This window comes from Zootoca vivipara, chromosome 12 (genome assembly GCF_963506605.1).
Source record: "Zootoca vivipara chromosome 12, rZooViv1.1, whole genome shotgun sequence".
Classification (NCBI taxonomy): domain Eukaryota; kingdom Metazoa; phylum Chordata; class Lepidosauria; order Squamata; family Lacertidae; genus Zootoca; species Zootoca vivipara.
The window spans coordinates 41,334,372-41,346,462 of NC_083287.1; positions in this window are offsets into that span (position 1 = coordinate 41,334,372).

The following is a 12,091-nucleotide window of genomic DNA, read 5'->3' on the forward strand; positions in this document are numbered from 1 at the left end:
GTTCTAGCTCCTGCATCTCCAGGCAGGGCTAGGAAAGATACCCTGGATAAAAAAGGTAAAGGCATAGCTGCCAAGTTTTCCCTTTTCTCGCGAGGAAGCCTATTCAGCATAAGGGAATTTCCCTTTAAAAAAGGGATAACTTGGCAGCTATGTAAAGATAAAGAACCCCTTAAGTCCAGTCATAGACGACTCTGGGGTTGCGGCGCTCATCTTGCTTTACTGGCCGAGGGAGCTGGTGTTTGTCTGCAGACAGCTTCCGGGTCATGTGGCCAGCATGACTAAAGCGCTTCTGGAGAAACCAGAGCAGCACATGGAAACGCCATTTACCTCCCCCCAAGAGGGGTACCTATTTATCTACTTGCACTTTGACATGCTTTCGAACTGCTAGGTGGGCAGGAGCAGGGATCGAGCAACGGGAGCTCACCCTATCGTGGGGATTCGAACCACCAACCTTCTGATCGGCAACCCTAGGCTCTATGGTTTAGACCACAGCACCACCTGCGTCCTTATGGAGATGACTATAGTTTCTCGGAAACCAATTGGCAGTTCACTGAGACAAAGTGATTGACTGTTACAAGCAGCTAGTTAGCAAGACATGGCTTAGTTACTGCCATCTCCAGTTCCATATCATTTTAGGTGCTAATCCTACTGAGCAGGAAATCCTAAATATTTTACATTGGGTTTTTTAATGTGCATACACAAAGACGTGTATGTGTTTTAAGAGTTTCCAAACACAACCGTTTGGATAGTTTGGTAAATCAACAGTGACAGAAACATATCAAGATAGCAAAGCAGCTTGCAAATACAGGGTCATGGTGTTAAGATAAATTCCTTGTTTCTCTAAGTTTGGGTATTACAAGAGGTTTTTGCCATCTTCGTTTGCTGTCTTGCACTGTTTTAAAGCAGATACAATGTTTTGACCTATATAGGAAGGCTAAATTGTAACTTAAAGCCATACATGTGCTTTCCCAGAGGGAAATTCCCAGGACTTTGCCTTAGGCAATCAGAAGAAGAACAGCGTTAGAGGTAGCTTCCAACTAATAATGTTAAGCTACAAAATTCAGGAAGAGCAGACATATTGGGGACAATTCACTAGAATTTCTTCTGCATAAACTCCGTTGGGATGAATAAGAGCTGTAAAAGGAAGATTGCGCATTTGAGCAGCTACTATTCATTGCAATGGGGTTTCAGCAAGAGATCTTCCCTGTGGATCATACCTACAGCGGAATCAAATTGTTTCAATTTTCAGGTTCAAAATGGTGCTTTCAAGCATGGACTTAATGTCCCCCCCCCCAAAAAAAAAACTAAACGGTGGGAGTGGCTGCTGCTTCACTTCTCTGTTGCTGCTTTTAGCATTTTATCCTGACAGCTGTGCTTTCTTCAATTAGTCACATGGGCGATCCTGTTAAATTGGGGAACCCCTAAGGAATAATGTCCTGGCAGAGATGTGTCCAGTGAAATGCTACGAGGTCTATTTTTTTTCAATCTGTAAAGAAATTTTATTGCATGTTACAAACATTTTGAGTGCTCCAGTTCTATATAAGCTATACAGTGGTACCTCGGGTTACAGACGCTTCAGGTTACAGACGCTTCAGGTTACAGACTCCGCTAACCCAGAAATAGTATCTCGGGTTAAGAACTTTGCTTCAGGATGAAAACAGAAATCGTGCTCCGGTGGCGCAGCAGCAGCGGGAGGCCCCATTAGCTAAAGTGGTACCTCAGGTTAAGAACAGTTTCAGGTTAAGAATGGACCTCCAGAATGAATTAAGATGATCATTAGTTTTACAAATATGTAATATAAATTTTGATACATTTTTTTAAAAGACCATGTATTCTGGGCTCATGTTCAAGTTGATGTTCTCCATTGACTATCTGTCACTGAAGAAGACTCCATAGTCAAAATGCACCTGGCTCAAACATTGGCTTCAGATAACATCCATCTCGTGTAATTTGCACATTCTTTAATTCTTAACTTTCGCTCTCTATCGGCTGTTATACCATGAAATCATTTATATAAAGTTGAGATATTAAAAGATTTTGATTTTGATATTTGTTGCCTGAACTGGTTGGGATTTGGTCCTCTATGAATGGATATGGCTGTCTCTGTGAATGCGGCTTCTGTATGGTTGACATATGGTGTTAAGTTGTTGTTGTTGCTGTTGTTTAGTCGTTTAGTCGTGTCCTACCCTTCGTGACCCCATGGACCAGAGCACGCCAGACACTCCTGTCTTCCACTGCCTCCCACAGTTTATTGCTAAATGTCCGGGAAAATCTGGACGTATGGCAGCCGATGTCGGCAGTGTTGTATCTGCTGTTTTCCTTGTTAAAAATAGTTCAAAAACATAAAAACTTTCCCCCTCCAAGCTCAAAAACGTTTTTTTTCCAGATTTTCACTGTTTGAAATATGGCAACCCTATGATAAGAGCCATGCATACTGTCCTGCTCATGTCCTACTCTTATACACAGAAAAATACGGTACATTAATTGCTTCACCCATTTTTTTGCCTTGCCCATCACTGGCACGTGGCTCGAAGAAGACGACGTCGACAAAGAAGAGTTTGGATTTGATATCCTGCTTTATCACTGCCCGAAGGAGTCTCAAAGTGGCTAACATTCTCCTTTCCCTTCCTCCCCCACAACAAACACTCTGTGAGGTGAGTGGGGCTAAGAGACTTCAGAAAAGTGTGACTAGCCCAAGGTCACCCAGCAGTTGCATGTGGAGGAGCAGAGACACGAACCCAGTTCCCCAGAGTACGACTGTACTGCTTTTAACCACTACACCACACTGGCTCTAGAAGGTTGTCTAGAAAGGAATGCAGCCCTGAAGAAATGGCTAATCTGAACATCACACCGGCTGCAGAAGAGGACGTTGAAGCATTATGAGATAAGAGGCTACAATCAAGGATTTGGCTGATTATTTCAAATCAGCAACTAAGCCATGCATACACAGCTTTTCACCTTTTCCCTGTCTCTTTGGTCCTTCCTACTAATAGCACACAAACCCTATTGAATTCACACCCAACCCAAATCTATTTTCTACCACAGTAACTACAATCATTGTGATTGTTTTCAGCCAATGAGAGGGAATGGAGGAATAATGTTCTCTTTTTCTGTCTTTTAGTAGAGAGTGTTTTGTTACGGTGGTGCTTCCGTTGCGCTTCCTTTTCCTATAAAACAACTTCCCAAGCAAATGAAAATGTGAAGGCTCATTGCCAAATACGAAGCATCGCTTGCATTATGAGCTACGGTATATTGTATTTATTCACATAACTTAATGAACAAGGGCCGCTAAGTCATTCTGTATATTGAATACATTTATTAAAATAATCTGTTCCTGAACAATCTGAGGAAAAAAGGCACTTGTCAAATAAATTATTCATCCTAAGTCATTAGCCGAGCTCCACTGCCGCCCCACCCTTGTGCTGTAGATCGCACTTTCGCCATATGGAGAAATAAAATGCATTCTAATTTGTTTTCTAATAAGTACTAATTAGTTTAGGCCTCTGAGAGAGCTATGAGGAAATAGAGTGTCCTTGTAGCCTTCCAAATAAAAACCTCAAGCTGTAGCTGATAAGTCTCACACTGCTTTCCTAGTGTAGACTGTAAGAAGAAATTGAAACAATCCCTCATGTAGATGGTAGTATAGAAATTAAGCTGAGTGAGTCATACCCAATACAGGCACTTAAAGCAGGGCATTGCCTCGTTCCACTACTCTGGCTTCACACTAGACTTGAACACAAGAGCCTGTTGGATCAGGCCAATGGCCCATCTAGTCCAGCATCCTGTTTTCAAAGTGGCCAACCAGACGCCTGTGAGGAAACCTGCAAGCAGGACTACCAGCACATGCGCACTCTCCCCTCTTGTGCTTTCTAGCAGCTGGTATTCAGAAGCATTGCTGTCTCTGACCATCACAACTACTAGCCATTGATAGCCTTACCCTCCATGTATTTGTCCAATCCTCTTTTAAAGCCATCCAAGTTGGTGACTATCGCTGGCTCCCACGAGAGCAAGTTCCATAGTTTCCACTATGTGTTGCTTGAAGAAGTACATTCTTTGATCTGTCCTGACTTGAAGGGCGGATAAGGGAGACGGATGGCAATGAAGTGGAATGAACACCAGAAGTTGTGTGAAATGCTGGAGAAGCAAATGGCTAGAGGACAACATTTCTTCCATTTCATTTGTAATGTTTAATTCTGAAATGCAGGAGCACATCATGACCTATCCTACAGCTATTCCCCTTTGCTGAGTCCAAAAATGCGAACAATGGTGTTGATCCATTAAACTGAACAGGAGGCAGTCGTAGAATAGCTGTTGCACAAACACTGGGCTCTGATAAAAGCTCTTCTGCCAGGTGGTTTGAATGCAGCAGGGATGGAGGGACACAAAGGAATTGTGAGGCGGTAAAAGGGGGAGGAAGATGGTTTTGGTGAAGTGGGTGTGGGGGGTTGGCGAGCAAAGCAAACGGGTAGCAGCTGTGTGTGTGTGTGTGTGTGTGTGTGTGTGTGTGTGTGTGTGTAGTGATGGTGTCATTTATGCAACCTACTTTTGGAGAAGTTGTGACTCGCTTGTGGGTCTTGATCCACCCCACCAAAGTCCAGTGGGCCCAGGGCATTGTTTGCTCTTGGGACATCTGGGAGCACTTTGTAGGCCTCTGATATTCATGGCCCCGTGCAATGTTCTACTGCTGCCTGTTACATTTCCTCAAACCTCCTTGGCTTTTACTGCTGCTCATGTGTTGCTTCTCTACTGCTCATTTCCATAAAGGAAAAGTTCTTTCTTTGCTTTGTTGCTGCTCCCCCTGATTATATCCCACTGCGGCCTCTGTCTAATGCTGTTTCTTTTTTCACTTGAAACAGCATGCAATTGCATTTTTGAGTTAAATGAGTGAGGACTGGAAGGGAGGGAGCCAAGAGCCGACACCATTTCCTGAGCCTTTCCTACAGGTCTGGCTCAAATCTTCAACTGATTTTTCATTCTGTTAGTTTTGTTTATTACCCACCATGGTGGGATATTTTGTATGCTGCTTGGAATGTAACGAAACAGCCTGAAGTTGAATTTCTAGTGTGAGCTTCCAAAAAACCAGTCAGAGTTCAGCTCTTGTTAGTGCCAGTGAAGTCGGATTGGTTCTTTGCCATCATTAAAACAGTAAAGTATTACATCTGCTTCCCTTGCATTAAAAAGCAGCTACATAAAGCTCAATACGGGCTTTATTATCCGTTGGACTTCCTATGTCTTGCTCACAATGCCACGCTCTCCTCTCAGCTGGCATAGCCCCTTCTGCATTCGGGCTGCCTCTCACAAGCAGAAAAGGGATTTGTAGGCTGTGAATCTGCAGGTAGTAATTTTAATAGCTGCTAATGTGAATTAATAATTATAATCGCCTCATTTCTGATGCATTATCAGAGTTCTGGAGAGAAGGTTGCCATGGCTCCTATATTTTATCATTCATGTCTTTAGACCTGCATTTTTTTTTTTTTAAAAAAGCAACCTCATGAATGACTTTTCACTGACTGTGGTTCTAACAGCCCAATTCAGAATGCGCTTGTTGGACTCAGGAAATTTGCCCATGTGGGAGAATAAACCATATTATTAGCAGCTTAGAAAAGTCCCACTAGACAGAGAGAGATCTTGGATAGGCAATAGTTATCACCACTCATCATATTTATCATGATGAGTGTGCTGCCCACATGAAATTCTTCAGGAAATCCAATAGCCCAAGGAATTCCCTGAAGGGGAGTATAGTGTACATTATATACTTTTAGAATAAATCTAGTAACCTGAAAATGCAGCATATAGTTGTTTTCTGAGAGTGTTATTCCTCAGCAAGGATTTGACCTGAATGCAGATTTTCACATTTTGGTAAATTTGGCTCTGGGGACATATCTCTACACTAAAAATGTGTACACAGAGATACATTCTTTTATTTTTATATTTTTATAGAGAGCACAAAGTCAAAACTATCATGCAGAAAATACAAACTGATATCAATAAATAAATGCAAACTGACAACTGTGATGGCTTTCTCCAAAGAATTCTGGGGGTTATGTGTGGGTTTGGTGTGGGTGCTGAGAGTTTTCTTTTAAGAGATCCTTAACCATCTTACTCCCATCGCAATGCTGTAATTCCCAAACTAACTGGAATAGGTAGTAACTATTAAATCAATTTATGTCCAATCTCACATAGAAAGAAAAGACCCCAGTGAACTTCCTGACAGTAAGAGCTGTTCAACAGTGGAATTTGCTGCCAAGGAGTGTGGTGGAGTCTCCTTCTTTGGAGGTCTTTAAGCAGAGGCTTGACAGCCATATGTCAAGAATGCTTTGATGGTGTTTCCTGCTTGGCAGGGGGTTGGGCTGGATGGCCCTTGTCATCTCTTCCAACTCTAGGATTCTATAATCCTATGTGAAGTCAGTTTCTTTACTTCCAGGCAGAAGCCTCTCCCAGCTCTATTGGTAGAGCATGAGACTCATGATCTCAAGGTTGTGGGTTTGAGCCCCATGTTGGGTGAAAGATTCCTGCATTGCAGGGTGGGCTGGATGACCCCTGGAATCCCTTCCATCTCTACAATTCTATGATTCTATCTGGAGCATAGCTGCCAAGTCTCCCGTTTCTCATGGGAACCCCCCGTATTTTGTTACCGTTTCCCGCTGTTATCCCAAATGGATTTTTATCCCGCAAATCCCCCGGATTTGGAATGCAGCTCCTGCTGGTGGCCTTGTCCCGGCTTCCGGCTGTCTGCACATGTCTGGACATGCACAGAAGCAATTTCTGGTGCTCAGACATGCAGACACGGGCAGCCCAGCACCAGAAGTCGCTTCTGCGTATGTCTGGACGTGCGTAGAAGCGACTTCCAGTGCCGCGCCGCTGCTGATCCTGGATTTTTCAATTGGCAGCTATGATCTGGAGACATCAGAGATTGAAGCTTTCTGCATGCAAAGCAGCTGCTGTGAGGCTGAGCTATGGCCCTCCTCCATTACCCAAGCAGCCTATGCTAAAACTAACAACTGCATGAGTAGGACAAGGGGAAAAAAGTTACTTGAAGCATATAGCACATGTTCTTAAGCATTTTGATGGAGTGATTTTTTGTCATTGTTTCAAGCACAGAGATGGCACTATTCTTGGTGTCAGGAATGGTAGCCCTACCAGTTTTGAGGCTGCCTCTACTGAAATCACAGGCAGTCTGCCTGTGTGTCTAGACTCAACCCACTCTATTAGATAGGCCTAATGGGAAATGCTCACATCATCCTGGGTTGAAGAAGAGAATCACTGTCCTACCTTTCTTTGACACATGATGGGCCAAATATTCTTGAAAACCCAAAATGTTGCTGTTGAGATTTGTGAGCAAGGAAGATTGGGGAGGATGGCTGGTATAAGGAGAGGGATGCCCTGTTATGAAATTTAAACTGAGTAACTGCGCTGCAGAAAGCATGCTGAGGAGACTACATGTTCTGAGCACAATTAAGAGAATGCAAACTAAATCTTTCACTTGGTTTTAATTATAGAAAATAACAGAAGTTAACACCACAAAACATGAACGTCCACCCACCAAGGTACTGAGAGAGGTACACAATGCTTCTTATATACTGTACCCAATTGCTGACACAGCTTAATTTACACAAACTTAACATCACCTGCTGTATTGCCCCACATCTGCAAAACTAGGTCATGACATTTACTTCTGGCTTTTAAAGAGATACACATCTTGTGAAACAATAATGAACCTTAAAGCATTCAACATGCCCATGTTGGAGGAAAACTCCCTTACACTTTATCATGGTGGAACATTACTTGAAAATCAAAGTTCTGGAATGCTGAAGCAAACATTTTAGGATTCTTCACTCCCACCTATCCCGATTGCTGTAATGATGCACTTGAACCCATCTGCTGATGGAGGGTTAAACATCAGCCCCAAAATTAGGTGATTCAGAACATTGTTAAAATAATGGGTTGAGGAAACCCCAGAGGCAGGTAGTCTGGCAATCAGTCAGACAGAGACCATTCTGGGCAAAGGTTGCATGATGGCAAGAGGCATTGGCCGGGGAGGGGGGGGAGAGAATGGGAGAGGACGATTCACAGAGCAAGAGGAAATACAGGAATAATATTTTTAGCTTCAATTCACTTAAAATAATACCCATTAATATAGTTTAGCTATAAACAAGGAAGCTTCATTGAGAGTGCTTAACAGCTGGGCCTTGTCATATTAATTGCAATGCTGCAGTGGTTTGGCTGTCTCACTGCTAGCACTATTTCAAATAAAAATGTCAAGGAGATCATAACAAACTGTTATAAAATAGTAAACTCCGAATTTGTGAACTGTAGAGTGCAAATTTCATTCAGACCTAACTTCAGAAGTTTCAGTTCCTATCTAAATGTTATTCAGATCAGCAAAACTATATTCGTTCTTTCATTCCAGACCTTTTCTTGCGATGGTGTTTCCTAGCTCTTTTATTTATGACTACTCATCACTTCTGTTTCTGGCTTTCTTTAGTCAGGGGCTCAGTTGAGTCCTGCTGCATGTTCCTCTGCCTAAGTTATATATATATATAATCCCAGCTGTGTTGCTGAGGAAGGAAGAAGCCAAAACATTTAACTAAACATTCTTAAACCTATTTCTGTCCAATTATATGTGTGTGTGTGTGCTTAGCTAAGTTTTAAATCAATTCCTAGGCAGAAGAAGTAATCATTTCACTGTGGTCAACCCAGTCCAGTGGCAGGGTACAAATAATAAGTTATTATTACTATTATATGCCTTAAAAAGTTTTTTAGGTATACATTTAGGATTTTAACCAGAAACCATATGGTGACCATTTGCCCACAGAGGTTTTTCCTTCTTCTGTCCACAGAGTCTCTTCCTCCATTGAACTTAGGCTTGAAATAAACATTTTATTGTAGCCAATAGAATAAGTGGTAGTGTTTGTTTGGTTGCTTTGTGTGTGTGTATGCTACTCACAATTGTTTTCTCCAGTTAGCAAATGTGCCCATTGGTAGTTACAGTAGTTCACCATCAGTGGAATGCTATTCCTAGGGTGAGTGGCCCCCCATGACAACTTTAATAATAATAATTTTATTATTTGTACCCTGCCCATCTGACTGGGTTGCCCCAGCCACTCTCAGTAGTTTTTATCATATATAAACATAGTAAAACAAAGTAAAAAAATTATTGTTGTTGCCATCTCTTAGTTTTAGTTCCCAAATGTTGATTCTTTGTATTTTGTTATACTGTATTTGTATCTGATGTGAATTACTTTATTCATGCCCACTGTGCACTGCCCTGGGATCCATTTGGATATTGAGTGGTTTAGAAATATTTCAAGCAATCAGTTGACCAAGCAGCCTTGTACTTGAACCAGTGACTCCATTTGCTCTAGAGAAATCTTTGCTTTGCGTTACAAAACTCAGCTGTGGCTTTGCATGTATAGTACAATACTGCTTTCCGTTTGGTGGGAATTTTACTTGAAGAATTTTAAAAAGAAGACTTTCATGAAATCATTTGCTGAATATTTCTCAATTACAGTTATGTGCCACTGTGAACTATGGCAATCTACAGATACATTTTCCCTCTGGCATTAAGTATATAAGTGGATTAGAAGATTTTCAGATTTGGACAACTCTAATTAAATTACTTCTAACTTTTACTGGGCTCTGCAGATCAATCTGTCTTTGACCTTCACAGTCCATCAATATAAGTGAAAGCAGGGTAGGAGAGAAGCGTCTTCATATCTCTCAATTTTTGAAAGACTCTTTCCCCCCCTGTAAGAATTCAGATAGTTCAATTCACTTGCCACTTAACCTTCAACACCATAAATTAATACAAGTTTAAGAAAACAAAGTATTTCCTGCTTTGCTCTTGGTTGCTTCAATGGCACAAGAAGGGCCTGAAGAAAATTCTCAAGCTCTCTTCTAAGTGTTTGCATACATCATTTACTATCTTTCTAAAAGAGGGATTTAAAATGTGTGCTGTTGCTTTTATCATCTTGACAGTTTCAGGATAAAAAGTTCTGCCCCATGCAAGGCACAAAAATATATATTTTAAAATGTATAAAGAATATCCTTAAAATATTTAAATGTTGCAGATTATTTTGCATAATGCTGGGGGACCAGTTTACTCTAGAGTCAGGCAGTAATGTTCAAGCCTCCCCTTTTGCATTAAACTGTTAAAAGTAATCTGATAATGAATCATCCCACTTGCCTTTTTTTTTTAAAGCACCAGGCATTCCCTTTGGATAGAGAGAGTGATGGTGTGTCCTCATGAAGAGTAAATTTAAGGACTCTAAAGATTATTCCTTTTGCTTTATAGTTTGCAAGATGATAAGAGTGGTTGCCTGGGAGCATGGCAAATGTAACTTATTTGATAGTATTTTAAAGCTTTATTTGATTGTATAATGGTGAACAGAGGATGGTGAGCAGGGCTGGTGCAGTGCAAAGCCAAATACAGCGCATTTATGGTGCTGAATTCATGAATTCAAATTGGCTGTATCTCAAGATTAGAGTTGGCTACTGATTTCCTTTCAGTTGTATAAAGGTAAAGGGACCCCTGACCACTAGGTCCAGTCGTGACCGACTCTGGGGTTGCGGCGCTCATCTCACATTATTGGCCGAGGGAGCTGGCGTACAGCTTCCAGGACGTGTGGCCAGCGTGACAAAGCCGCTTCTGGTGAACCAGAGCAGCACATGGAAACGCCCTCTACCTTCCCGCTTGGAGTGGTACCTATTTATCTACTTGGACTTTGAGGTGCTTTCAAACTGCTAGGTTGGCAGGAGCTGGGACCGAGCAATGGGAATTCACTCCTTCACAGGGATTTGAACTGCCGACCTTCTGATCAGCAAGCCCTAGGCTCTGTGGTTTAACCCACAGCGCCAGTGGGCTAAATGAGGGTGGGAGGTGGATCAATTGGGGATGGTGGAAACTGGATGCAACCCAGACAGAATTAAGGCATAGGGCAGAAGGCCTTTCTTTTTAAAAAAAATATGGAGGGGCGGACCTAGATGCACCTCTCTTAACAAGCATACCTTAAAGTGACTTTCAGGGACACAATAGCAAAATATTCACTATAAATGCTAGTAGATATAGGCATGGGAAATTGGGAGGGGTTGGGTGGGCTACCATAAAATGTCCATTAGTAAATGAGAGTGGCTGATACAGTCATGTGAGCAGTTCAAGGGCACAATCTTGTTAAACAGCCTTTTTGCATACAAAGTTATTATCCTTTACTACAGCTTTCCAATAACACTGATGCTTTTCCAGTACAATTTATTAATGGTTTACTTTGGAAGGCGAAAGAGAGAGAGAAAAATCAATGCAACAAAGGTAAAAAGTAAGCTATCAATGGATATAGTTCAGGCTACTCCATACATTCAGTTTGCATTGTAATGTTGTTCCATCTGTCTCCCAATGGAATTTTCTTCTTCTGAAGTGTTCTTTCATCACTCTTCTTTATCGTTTCATATTTTTTTGGGCTGGGAAAATTAGTTGAAAGAACCCTGGCTATCAACCATAATGTTCAAATAATACGGTGTTTGGATTGCAGGCTTCACATTATTTGTAGGGAGCACAGAGCAAAGGTTGAAGAAGCACAATAATTTAACTTACTTCAGGAACAATACATTTTGTATACACATTCCTCTTCTGATCTTGTCATATTTCCCCATAGCTCCCGAGTGACCAGCACTTTGAGGTTAAGAATAACGCTTTGAACCCTCAACTCTTTGACCTTCTAAAGCTTGAAACTTTAAAAGAAAAACAGAAAAGGGAAAGCGGAGCGTTTGTTCTGCTTCCTCGGAGTCTCTCGACTCTCAGAATGGCAGAGATAAAAATATTATTGTATGAAAATCTAGTGTGTGGAATCGGAACAGATGGGCATTAATCTGTCAGTAATTTACTTGATGGAGAGAAGAATACAATTAAGAGGGGATTCAAAGAAAACATGAAGCCTGCCTTTTTCAAATGAAGCATGAGCTGGATTCAGCCCGGCCAGGATGGTTGCCACACGACAACATGCCACTGAACAAAGACAAACTGATGGGAATAAGATATGAATGTGTGTGCCTTACAAATAACAATTTAGTTTTTATTCCTCTGCATTTAGAAGAACAG